The 12,925-nt window shown below is 37.9% G+C and overlaps 1 protein-coding gene and 1 long non-coding RNA gene across 2 annotated transcripts in view; both read right to left on the bottom strand.

Moving 5' to 3' along the window:
• The window catches only part of LOC136840075 (XK-related protein 8-like), a 46,662-nt gene extending 36,834 nt beyond the window's left edge, over positions 1 to 9,828 (bottom strand). Inside the window, exon 1 of the mRNA XM_067106458.1 lies at positions 9,568 to 9,828. The gene's annotated coding sequence lies outside the window, so the exon portion shown is untranslated. The remainder of the gene's footprint in view (positions 1 to 9,567) is intronic.
• A 1,399-nt stretch (positions 9,829 to 11,227) lies between these two features.
• LOC136840491 (uncharacterized) lies at positions 11,228 to 12,514 on the bottom strand. Its single transcript, XR_010853620.1, has 3 exons — positions 12,360 to 12,514; positions 12,101 to 12,185; positions 11,228 to 11,492 (listed from the first exon to the last, which is right to left on the bottom strand). It is a non-coding gene; the product is annotated as an uncharacterized lncRNA (long non-coding RNA).
• Positions 12,515 to 12,925: the final 411 nt, after the last annotated feature.

Genomic DNA, 12,925 nt, shown 5'->3' with positions numbered 1-12,925 from the left:
AAAACGGAAGAAACGAGAAAACAGCGAGGAGGTGGTGGCGAGGAATCGTTAAACCCCCTAAACTTACCAACAAAACCTTGCACGAATTGCGTGTAAAAACAAACGCATAAAAAATGACACCAGCAGCAAAGATTGCACGATACGTAATATCTGGATTCAGGACGGCAATTTATAGGCTAAGAGAGGCAGTTCAGATTGTGTGACAGTTCAGACTCTGTGAGACAGTTCAGAATGAGATATATAGTTCAGACTGATAGACAGCAACTGTGAGAGACATTTCAGACTAAGAGATAGTTCAGAGCGTGAGTGACAATTCAGACTGTAGGAGACAGCTCAAGCTGTGAGGGACAGCTCACTGTGTCAGTTAGTTAAGATTGTGTGAGATAGTTCAGACTGTGAGAGACAGTTCAGACTGAGAAATAGTTCAGAGTGTGAGTGACAGTTCAGACTGTAAGAGACCGTTCAGATTGTGAGCGACAGCTCAGACTGTGTGAGTCAATTCAGATTGTGGGAGATAGTTCAGACTGAGAGATAGCTCATTGTGGGAGACAGTACACTGTGGGAGACAGTTCAGACTGTAAGATGCAGTCCACTGTGGGAAACAGTCCAGGCTGTGGAAGACAGTTCAGACTGTAAGAGACAGTCCAGGCTGTGAGAGACAGTCCACAGTGGGAAGCAGTCCAGACCGTGGGAGACAGTTCAGACTGTAAGAGATAGTGCAGTGTGTGGGAGATAGTCCATTGTGGGAAAGTCCAGACTGTGGGAGGTAGCTCAGACAGCAAGAGACAGTCCAGACTGGAAGAGACAGTCCAGGCTGGAAGAGACAGTTCAGAATGTGAGACGTTTCAAACTATGAGAGACAACTCAGACTGTGTGAGACAATCAAGACTGTGAGAGGCAGTTCAGACTGTGAGAGACAGTTCAGACTGCGAGAGACAGTTCAGACTGTGGAAACAATTCTGACTGTGAGAGACAGTCCGGATCGTGAGAGACAGTTAAAAAAAGGTCAGTGATTTCACATAGACAAAAAATCTTCGTAATAGGGCAATTGGGTCGTTCAACGGAACTCAATGTGCGTGAAGCGCAAACTTCGAAAATGAAGTTTTACTTGAGGGAGTTTTACATTTATTTGAGCTAATAATCTATATCCTGTACACAAGTATTCTTGCCTCAGTAATGTAGAGTGCTCATAGTTAATAATAATAATAATAATAATAATAATAATAATAATAATAATAATAAACAATGAGGTGTCTATGAGAGGAATAATCTATATATATATATATATATATATATATATATATATATATATATATATATATAATATATACATATATATATACTGTATATATATAATTTCTTTTAATGAGTTGCCACAAGGAACTTAGAATAAATCAGCTAATGACTGACGGAAACTGAACAACAAAGTACATAAGACTACGCCTGTCTGTCGCTACCAGGAGATTTTTACTCAAGGACACCAATGGAGCAGAAATAAGAATGACTGCTAAGAATCACGACTATTCAAAACAGAATAACGTCATGCAATCTTGATTTAAATAACACTACACTGAATAAGACATAGAGATAGTACATGAACACTCGATAAACCGTATTTAGTTTAAATATAGTCTATCGCATTGTACTACAGTAATTTCTGTATCAAAGCCACTTTGACACCTACTGCTGAATATTAAGAGTGCGTCTACACTGCAGTAAAACAAGTCATAAACACGTGTCGAGAACTTATCACATACATATCACAAACATGTCGAAAACAAGTACGTCACTTCTGTAGCCCAGCCACTCTGACGCCTACTGTTGAATATTAAGAGTGCGTCTACACCGCAGCAAAACAAGTCATAAACACATGCCGGAAACTTATCACATACATATCACAAACATATCAAAAACAAGTCAACGACTCACTTCTGTAGCTCAGCCACTTTGACATCTACTGCTGAATATTAAGAGTGCATCTACTCTACAGGAAAACGTGTCATAAACACATGTCGGGAACTTATCACATACATATCACAAACATGTTGAAAACAAGTAAAAAACCGTCACTTCTGTAGCCTAGCCACTTTGATATCTACTGCTGAATATTAAGAGTGCATCTACAGTGCAGTAAAACATGTCATGAACACGTGTCGGGAACTTATCGCGTTCATATCAAACATGTCGAAAAGAAGTCAATGACCTTAAGTGGAAGACAAATCCCTGGCAAATGCTGGTTAATCGTATGAACCACTGGTTAGAAGTAAACTACCAGTAAGTCTTTGGCTTGTACATAACCTGTTTGTGATGTGTTTGCGACAAGTTGCCAACGTGTGTTTAAGATATGCTTTGCTGCAGAGCGGACGCACCCTAACGTTCCATAAAAGTGACATATGTCACGTAAACACCTTATGGAAAGACACGCCTACGATGATTCCATTTAACTGCAGATTACCGAGAAATAATTATTGTTAAATCTGTATGCCCATGTAAGTCGCTTTACAATATGTTAAATCACGTTTCTGTGTTAACTTCTGGTTACCCAAGAGATCAGACGTACACGGAGAATAGCTAAATGAGTTCTTAGAATATTTCGAATTTTTAATAGCTTCTCGGACCTAAGTTTTATGTCTTCAGAGAGGTCGGAAACTTGCCTACGGTGATTTGCAGAATTTCTATGTAAAGACGTTTTGACAACTAAAAAATTAACAAAGGCACGATAAAAGTTGAATCGAATAACAGTTTATGAAACATAAAAATGTAAAGACATTACTATTTTCACAGAATTGTATAACTAACGGGGTAGAAGAAGGCCCGGAGAGTAAATGAAAGTAAACACTGAGTGACGAAATATGTATTTCTGGTAAACAGGTTCCCCTCTCTGCATTAAGTTTAACTCCTATATTTTTATTTACAAATACAATCTTTTTGATTTAAATTTTATCGATAATATATATATATATATATATATATATATATATATATATATATATATATATATATATATATATATATGTGTGTGTGTGTGTGTGTGTGTGTGTATAATAATATATAATATATAAAATCAGATTCAAATTCGCCTACTCTCAAACGCAGCCTAGGAATGAAGTCATGAACAAAATGGAAGGCAGTCAAAAGATACCACAACAGAAATCCTTAAAACTCACCCCCCTCGGCAAAAAAAAAGCGAAACAGCTTAGCAAAACAGCATTGTGCTTTTCAACTACGCACAGCTTTTCTTGATGGAGAGAGAGAGAGAGAGATGAAACGACACTTTCAACAGCGCATGAGAAAGCAGTCCATGGATTTCATTAAGAAAGAGCGCTGACACTCACTAAAGTTTGAGAAAGATAATGACAAAATAAGAAATGGCCACCGAGGCAGGAAATCGTCATAACGTCATGGATGTGCAGGATTGCATGCATCCGTGAACACCCTTCCTCTCTCATCCGACAGGAAAATACTTGGGCTGGTTGCTTGTGTCTATGTATATTTGTCATTGTCTATCGTTGTTTGAAAGCCAAAGTTCACTGTTCGAATCCTGGCTGGCGCAGAAGCACTTATTAAATAGGGAGTTTGATATGAAACGATATCCCGGACGCGGGTTCGAACCTCGCCCGGGCATCAAATGTCTTCTTTTCTTTCTCCATTTGGATCTAGGCCTAGTAGTGACAAGCGTTTCCAAAGTGTGAAGAAATCGAGAAGTTAAGAGGGCATTGTGGTTATTAAAATTACACACAAACGCAGATATAGATATATGTGTGTATACAATATATATATAGGCCTATATAATTGTGTGAAAATATCTTCTTACACATATTTTAATTCATTTAATTTCTTGCGATGAACCACGCTTGTAAAACCTTTTGTCCAATAAAAACAACAAAATTATGACCACCAGAATTTCTTTATTATTGCACAGAGAGCGTGAGTCACATCCCTTATGTTGTGGAAGCAACGAAACGTTTGAGCACTCTTCAGAATCCTAGAATTCCATTCGATTTTTTTTTTTTTGGGGGGGAAGGAAATTACACCATCTCTATATTCTTGCAACGTTCTGCTGTTGCTTGTTTTTGCTTTTATTGACTGTCGATAAAACTTTTGCAGAAACTCGGAAAGTCAACAGTAATGGTGTGTCATTTCATACGAAGATATTTCTTTATTCGTGAATTCAACTCTGAAATTGCTCACGCAAGAGCCGAGACACTTTCTTGTTTTAATACTGCATACAAAATTTTTTACTGATACTTGCAACAAACATTGGCGTCCTGGTGCAAACCGCAGTGTATCAAATTGATGTCAGAGAGCAAACTGAGACACAGAAAAACAATGGACTGAGAGAGAGAGAGAGTTCCGTCTATTTTACGCACAAAACTCGTTTGTAATTTGTCTAACGAGGCTACTGGATCACATGTCTATATTCAAATTAGATATTCCTGATGATAATGTTCTTAAACGAGATGTGAAAAGGAGCTGGCCAGCTAAGTGGGAAGACTGACTTGCGAGATTTAGGCTGACAAGCCAAGCACTGGAGCACTAGGCCTATCAGCTGTTCAGCGCTCAAGACAGTGGAAAGAGGGAGTTAGAGGGGTTAGACCATAGGCTAAAGAAAGGAAGTGGGAATGGAGGTAAAGTAAAAGGTTGAAAAGTGGGTACAGCTAGGGGCTGCAGGAACGCTGCAAGCAACGTTTAGTAATGCCTACAGGGCACCTCGTGAGGTGCACTGACGGCAATGGCCCCCTACGGGAGCAAAGTGGGGAGGGGCCAGACGTAACGGGTGAGAAGTAAAAGACAGAACTGGGAGAAAAACTCTCCCTTTAGACATGAGAATTTTTACTTCCCCTTTTGTCTACTTTCCCATATTTGTGTCTTTCAAAAAGCCGTAATCACTCTGGCAATTATGACCCTGGGAAAAAAATTATCATTGTCAAACGCTTTCAGAACGCTTGTAATCTACCGCGAGACACACAAACACACATAGACACACCCCATCACATCCATTCTTTTGTCAGCAAGTCACATTATTTTATTTCTTTTGGCGCGAAACAAAACCCGTTCCCGCGGTCTGGTTAAAATGGCAGCGTGTAACCGCCCTTAAGGTCGATCGTATCATCGCCCACTCTCACTTTCGAATCACTTTCTAAAAAGGTACAATTGTCTCTGGCTTGGCTGCGGAAATAATGGTATAAAATCACCGTCAACGCTTTCTCTACAATTTCATGAGTTATAGGTCTCGTGAACTTTCAATTTTTTTTTTTTTAAGTTTTATATTAATCGTTATTTTGGTACAAACCTGCCACGTTGTGTGGTGTGTTCTTTGTTTATTAATTATATATATATATATATATATATATATATATATATATATATATATATATATATATATATATATATATATATAGAGAGAGAGAGAGAGAGAGAGAGAGAGAGAGAGAGAGAGAGAGAGAGAGAGAGAGAGAGAGAGAGAGAGAACCATAGTAAACAAACACTACAAAACGTAGCAGAACTTACCATTAGATACACATATAAATATTATACATTACATACATATATATATATAATATACATTATATATATATATATATATATATATATATATATATATATAAACCATATAATTAATTTTTCGTGAAAATCTGCCAGGTGACATGATGACTCCTTTACGCCGTCACACATTATTTTCCGCGTTGAAGTTTCGAATGTGAACATTATTGTAGGCGAGCCTCAATTTATATTAACCTTTCTCTTTCTTTTACTTTCTCTCCCTCTCTGTTCACATGAATTTTAACGCTACGATTCTCTGTGAATGACAAGAGGAAAAATTATTATTATTATTATTATTATTACTATTATTATTATTATTATTATTATTATTATTATTATTATTATTATTATTTCATGTAATAACACAAATTCGATACTAGTGAAATGTCAGACGTCTGGTTCTATAACCTTACCAAATGCAAAAATAAAATAAGTGAAAATTCTGACAAAGTTACACCGAATTACAAAGCGCAGATCTGAAAAAATACTAAATTACGCTGTCAGATTAAATAGGTCACTCTAGACGTCATGCAATATGACAGAAAACAGGCAAGAAGATTATCCCATGACTCGATGCGTGGGGTTGAATCACTGACATAATAAAAAGCAAGTTCAAAAAAATCATAAATTACATAAACGAGGTTAACACATTCTCTGCTAAAATAGGTCATTCGTCAAGGCATGCAACATAAAATAAAAACAATTCATGAAGGTGGGGGGAGGCTATCTAGACCGTGGGCTTCACTAACCTGAAAATAACAGCCTATACTGAGCTCTCTATTGCCCGAGCAAGTAAGCAAGATAAACCGCCGTCCACAGTGACAGCTGAGTAACCCAGTACGTAATGATGGATGTGTGTGACCTAAGACCAACTTGTGTGAGTCTAGGCGTGGCCCAGAAACATCGTCTATTGCCATGGTGCGTCTCAGGTATAGTTCTTTGTCATAGTGCGTCTAGAGTCAACTCCATTGCGGAAAATGTAGGACTTCCTCGAAAGCAGGTTTAGCATTGATTAGCGTTTGGAATATATTATCGTTCGTATAAGCCACGCATCTTTTATTTCATTGCATGAATGTGTAATATAAAAGGTATTCGTGATGTATACATACGCATGTATGCGTGCGTTCAGCAAATTTCCCTCATTGAGGTTCCTATCTTTGACCTGGCACCACGGTAAATCAATGACCTCAAAAAGCATGCACGGGAAACAACGGGTACCTCGATTTTATTTTTTTCTTTAATCTTTAATTCGTATTTCTGGATCAGCTGTGGATCTATGATGGAGGAGAGAGAGAGAGAGAGAGAGAGAGAGAGAGAGAGAGAGAGAGAGAGAGAGAGAGAAATATGATAAGCTTGTTACTAGGTTGTGTATTATCACAAATTCGTCACAAAAAGAAAAAAAAAGAGAACAAAACGAAAAAGAATAAAGGTTAAAAATAGACATGAGTAGCATTAGGAAACTTTTGAATGCAAGTCAGTTAAACCAAAAATTAAATAAAAGTTATGGTGCATAAAAAAAAAGGCGGGGAGGGTGCATGTTTGCTCTGAAGGAACCGAAAGGCCAACCTATTCCAACTTGCATAATCTAATGTGACCTGCAGTACAGCGCAGTTATAAGTACCATATTATAAGAATGATAAACGGTATGTATTTATAGCTCATTGTACAGGAATCTCGAAACCTTCATGAGAGAGAGAGAGAGAGAGAGAGAGAGAGAGAGAGAGAGAGAGAGAGAGAGAGAGAGAGCTACTAATAACTGGCTTACAGTAATCATCATCAACAAGTAGTCAGTTCCCGAGAATTAAAATATACATACTTTTGAAAAGTATGATCAGTGATCGCGAATTTACTCCTCTGCCTTGAAAAGTTGATTAATAACTGTATTAACATTAATTTCACATTACAGCCCTAAACGTCAGTATATAAAACTAATACACAAAATGAAATTAAATTAGCCTACGCCTAACTACCTTGCTTCCTTATATAATATGAACAGTTAAATTGAATAAATGCAATATCCTCCGCGTACTCAGACAAAAAAAGCTGCCCAATTGAAGTTGAGATCCATTGAAAGAAAAGTAGCTTATTTCGTGCCACGAAGTACCCGTTATGACGTCAAAAACTGACTTGGGTCAGCGTCGTGCCCTAAAAGGGCCTTGATAACATGCTGTAATTCCAAATGTCTTGAGTTACGCCGTTAATACTTGAAAGTGGAGTGACGTGTGAATGAAAATTGTTTTCAGGAAATTAGTAACAAAAACTCTTGGACACAGTGAAGACCCATGAAGTTGGGTGCATGTGTCTGATCTATTGAATTTTGGGAATGAGAATTGCTCTGATGCCTTTTTTGCCAATCGTAAACAATTATTGTTGTTTATATATTCATATATTCATACATACAGTACATTATATATATATACATACATATATATATATATATATATAAACACAGGGATGCAGTGACCCCTATAGCCCACCTATAAAAGGTGCAATCAGCCAGTGTGCCCACCGGCTGAGTATAGCATAGTGCAGTGCATAGCTCACGTGCCCTAGACCTATGCATCTCTCCTGAATTGTCGTCCACCGGTCCACCCAATTATTAATGACTGGCGGAAGGGAAAAATACGTACGGAGAGCATAGAAAATATTACGGATTCTCGATCCTGATAATACTGAATCCACAAAAGTAATTTATCAGATTTGGAAAGGATCAGGTCTATATAGAGATGCAACTCTCACTAGCGAGCGAACTCTGTTCCATAACCGAGCAATGTTGAACGATTTGGATGCATTCCTTTTGCATTCTATTTTGCCCCGTATCGACCTTCGAATTACAATAGATGCATAGTGGCGGATCTCAGCCATGCTAGAGAAGGGAAATGGCTAGCAGCCTCTTTCCCAAGTAACTGCGGAGCCGGAAAGATATTGACAACCTGGAGCCACCCTTTGAAATAAGAAAAAACGTACATAAAATACATATATATTGCGCGCGCGCATTTTGATCCCTCGAAATACTATAATTGACTACTTATTTACTCAGATGACACATCTGTTACTAAAAACAGCAAGCTCTTAATGAACACGAATGGCCTTCGACATTTAGAATATAAAAAGTAAAACTCTAAAGAGTTCCTTATTCCCACGGGGAAACCCCGCATGACGTGGTTTTCCGTTTCTTGGGAGAAAGGCAATAGCTCTGTCAAGAAGCGTGGTTAGATCATGTCGTTACCGTATAGTAAAACTAGAATCCTAATAAATTATCAAAATTATTCAACATAAAACTTACCCATGGAAAACCTGGAACAAGCCGAAAGGTCTCCATACAATAAACTGCCGCCGTTTAAGAGTATACAAATTAATATCTAATTAACAAAAGATTGAAATATATGCATGCAAGAACAGCATCAGAGAAAATGCTTTAAAAAAAGGGGGGGGGCACCGATTCACGTCACATTAAAATGCAGAATTACGGTCTCTGAGATTGAAAATCACCTTCCAACACTAATGCAAAACTTTTTTTCTCTCTATTATACTGAACTAGTCTCATGCTAACACGAGCTCTCTTAAAATGGCGCGTCGACGCATCTGGGTACTTTCGAGTTGCCTGCGCCAATCATGGAGGAAACCAACCTTTCTCTGCATACAAGATATGTCAAGAGAAAAAAAGTGAATGTTTACTGGAAAAAACTGCTGAAATATTCCCAAATCTTTTCAATTTCCTGTGCGTTTATTTTCACTATATTTTGTACACAAATGCCACTGAGTTGGAATTGGATGATTTAATTATATCTAAACCTTACTTCTATCAGCCTTAAATTTATCGAGATGTGATTGTCATCAAGAACGATTTTATGAGTTGTTCTGACCAAGTAACCAGTTAGTTAGGTCTTTGTAAACACTTAAAGTTGCAGCAAAAAAAAAATCTATAAACGATACCAAACTTTGATCAAGATTCACTAATTTGGAAGTTAAGATAACTCTCATTCTTCCGTAAACTCACAAAAGCCCCATCATAAAACTAACCTGTTCTCTCTTGGTGGATGCTGACGATAATACGGCAGAACAAATTCACCAATAACACTTCCACACCTTTTAAAGATCCAATGCACTTAAATAACACTGCACTTCTAGATCAAAATTGTTTTTTAAATCAATTCACTAAACATCCGGCATCTATGCCCAGGCCCCAACGAGCCACGACCTATGCCCGTACACAACTGACCGACCGACCGACAAAGAAGGGATTATATCTCCCTCTCCTTCGCGCAGCCTCCTCGGTACCACCACCAGCTACGCCAGTAAACTCCCGAATGACTGACTGACAGAGGATGAAGTCACACACTCACCAGTTCAGAGAAACTGGGGGATCCCTTCTGGGTCGCCCGGAAAGGGGAGGAGCTAACGGACACCTGTGGAAGACCCATCCACTATAACGCAGTCGAGCCGCGCGTTCGTAGTATTGTAAATACTCTGAAACAATTTGATGGTATTCATCTTCATTTACCACTGAAGTGATAACATATTCCTAAGAATTAAAAATATGGCGACCATTCAAGACGTCACTACTAAACGCGGGAAAGTACCTACTTTGGTGGAAGTTGTAAGAGCCTGAATAACAATGAAGAGGGGTTCTGATAACGTTTGTACCAAGGTCCAAAGAGGAGTCTGTACTCCATTATTATTAACACTTCTCTCATGCCACATTTAGTATCGTGTTTGTAATATTCCATGCAGCTTGATAAAAATCTAGTGTCTCTTACCCTACGCGTTAAAGAATATACTGTCCTTACCGTTAATCAATTTTAACGACGATAAGCTACAGTTGTTCTTGAATGAAAGCTTTCGACAAGGCTTAATTTTTTTTCAGCCAAGCCTCTTATTTCTCACCTTTCTAACGAGGCCATGTTCTATTATTTATCTATCATCTCTAGTGTGTTTCAGCAAAATTTCATTACCGGCTTAGTCTGGCATTTAATATTACAGTCACCCTCAAGTCTGAGAAAGGCTTGCATGCCTTAGGAAAATGCACTCAGCTACCTAAACAATTCTTAAAAATAACGAACGGCATCTATCTCAAGAGTTGAAACCAATGACAACGAAAAATTCTTTTACAGGTTTAAAAATTCTTTTGTTCTTTCCAGAGCCAAACATCTTAGTAAGTGACCTGTCATCACGTGGAGCGTAACTATAGTTTGTTTTATCAAAAATTTTGTGTATACAGAATTTAACCCTGCAATTAGTCTACAAGAGAATCAAAAGTAACTCTGGCCATTAAAGTTAGCGGTAAAAATATTAAAAGCCTATGAACAGGCAATGTTACGCCACACAGTCGCATTGCTGTACGGTAGTCATTACAAGAGATTAAATAAACTTAGACTTGGATGTACACTGTAGTGTAAATTGTCTTATACAAAACACTACGTGATGTATAACATGAAGCACACCATTTTAGTGCTCCATTTGTTACTATTAGCCATTACTGAATTTGTTTTGGGTGAAATTACACAAGCTCATATGCATGCAGCTAAACATTGGAAGGTCGGGAACCTTTGTAAACTCCAGAGCAATAGGCTAACTCTGGAGAGACAACCTGTCGTACACAGTTACTACTCAGTAGGTACTTCTGTTCAAACTTCCGTCTTCCTACGGGTATTACTGGATCAAAGTACACTTAAACAGGTAAAAATATACTCAAACTTTATTTAGGAATATTACAGTAATTGCAACTAGACATCACTGCTCCTGAAGCGCAATTAGAATTCATTAACAGTGAGGGCAGATTTCAACCAGTTCCAAGTCAACTTACTGGGAGCCAAGATCTCCAAATCCAAGCCAGCAAGGAAACCGGCTGGAAAAAACCGAGTTCGTTAACTCCTTACTAGTCCATTACTTATATTCAATAGCGTCATTTTAGCTTATGAACATCGCCCGCCACTTACAAGCTGAACCTGCCGGGAAATAAAAACGGTTAGTAAACCTTTAATGCTTAAGTAACTTTCTATACAGGTTACTTAGAAAATAAAGACCATTAAATAAATACAGAAACGCTCCATCTCCCAAGCTCAAAATTATTATAAAGATTTTTACTAGAGACCAATTAAAGCACTGTTCAGAGTAGGCCTATTGTTAACAGACAATGAACTGAAAATACCTAGCTTATTTAGAGCAAATTTACAATGACCAAAGTGTCGCAAATTTCCAGCAGTTGGACATTAAAAAATCATTACTAAATACTCGTGCGAAATTGGGATATGGGCAAAAGTTTACACGCTAATGGTAAACAAGGGACTAATAAAACTCCTATATACTTTCTTATACGCCTGTCTTTAGTTCTAATGTTCAAAGATAAACCTGACAAACGTTATGTTTCCCAAAAGTTCCACTTAAAACACAGATTCACTTACCTTTTTAATGCAAGCCCCCCTCCAGACGTACGGTAGACCTAAGTCTACCGTACGTCACGCGGAGATCCTCCCCCACTTCAGGGGCCCCGCCCCTGAAGGGGGGAGGAATAAGCTTGCAGATTTGAGTACACTAAAAGAAGAATGTTCCTTACCTTCAAATTCTTTAGGGAAAAATAGTTACCAATGGTGTCCTGCGAAGGATGCAATTCCTACTTGGTGACACCTTAGCCATCAAACCTGAAAGAAAAACGTGTGAGCAGAACTTAAGAGCCTACGCCAAACGTGGAACCATTTCAGAAAAAGATTACATGAAAAGACAAAACACTAGTAAATTATGTTTGCACAACTAATTCCGTAAATACATCCTCTACCTATGTTTTATGCTTAAAATAATAACTACAAGATATTTACCCATAGCCGACGACGGCTTGCAAAACGCTACGCCCACCGTGAACGAAACTGTTCAAAACTCTTGATGTGCAACTAGGACGGCGACCATCACTCCTTCGGATACTTAGTAAAACACTTTGTTTCAAAATGGACGGTCTAGCCGTTCTGCTGCTCCAACTAAAATTGACAGCTAGAATCCAAGGATGATGGTCAGCTGGAAGAAGTCTTTAGCTATTAGGTAAGCGAACACTACTAGTAGATGGCAGTAGCAGTCATCATTTGAGTAGAAACCCGGTATGAATTCTACGGCCCAAATAGCATATTGCAGATTGATGGTATGATAATGATTGATCGTCTTCTAATAAAGGAATGTCTATAAAATACTCCAAAACATATAACAATTTGGCCAATGCACGAGTTATATTATTTATTCAATTGTTCGCTTCAAAATTGCGTTCAAATTTATGAATTTCCTTTCATTAACTTTTCTGCAAAGAGAAAAATGGAGAAGGAAAAGTTAATTAAAGATATTATTACCCTGGAACTGCAGCAATATTTTTGTTTGTATTGAAACTGACAAATGTTTG

The sequence above is a fragment of the Macrobrachium rosenbergii genome, chromosome 7 (assembly GCF_040412425.1).
Source record: "Macrobrachium rosenbergii isolate ZJJX-2024 chromosome 7, ASM4041242v1, whole genome shotgun sequence".
NCBI classification, from domain to species: Eukaryota; Metazoa; Arthropoda; class Malacostraca; order Decapoda; family Palaemonidae; genus Macrobrachium; species Macrobrachium rosenbergii.
Note: the sequence above shows the minus strand (reverse complement) of the source record. Positions and strands in the feature narration are given on the sequence as shown.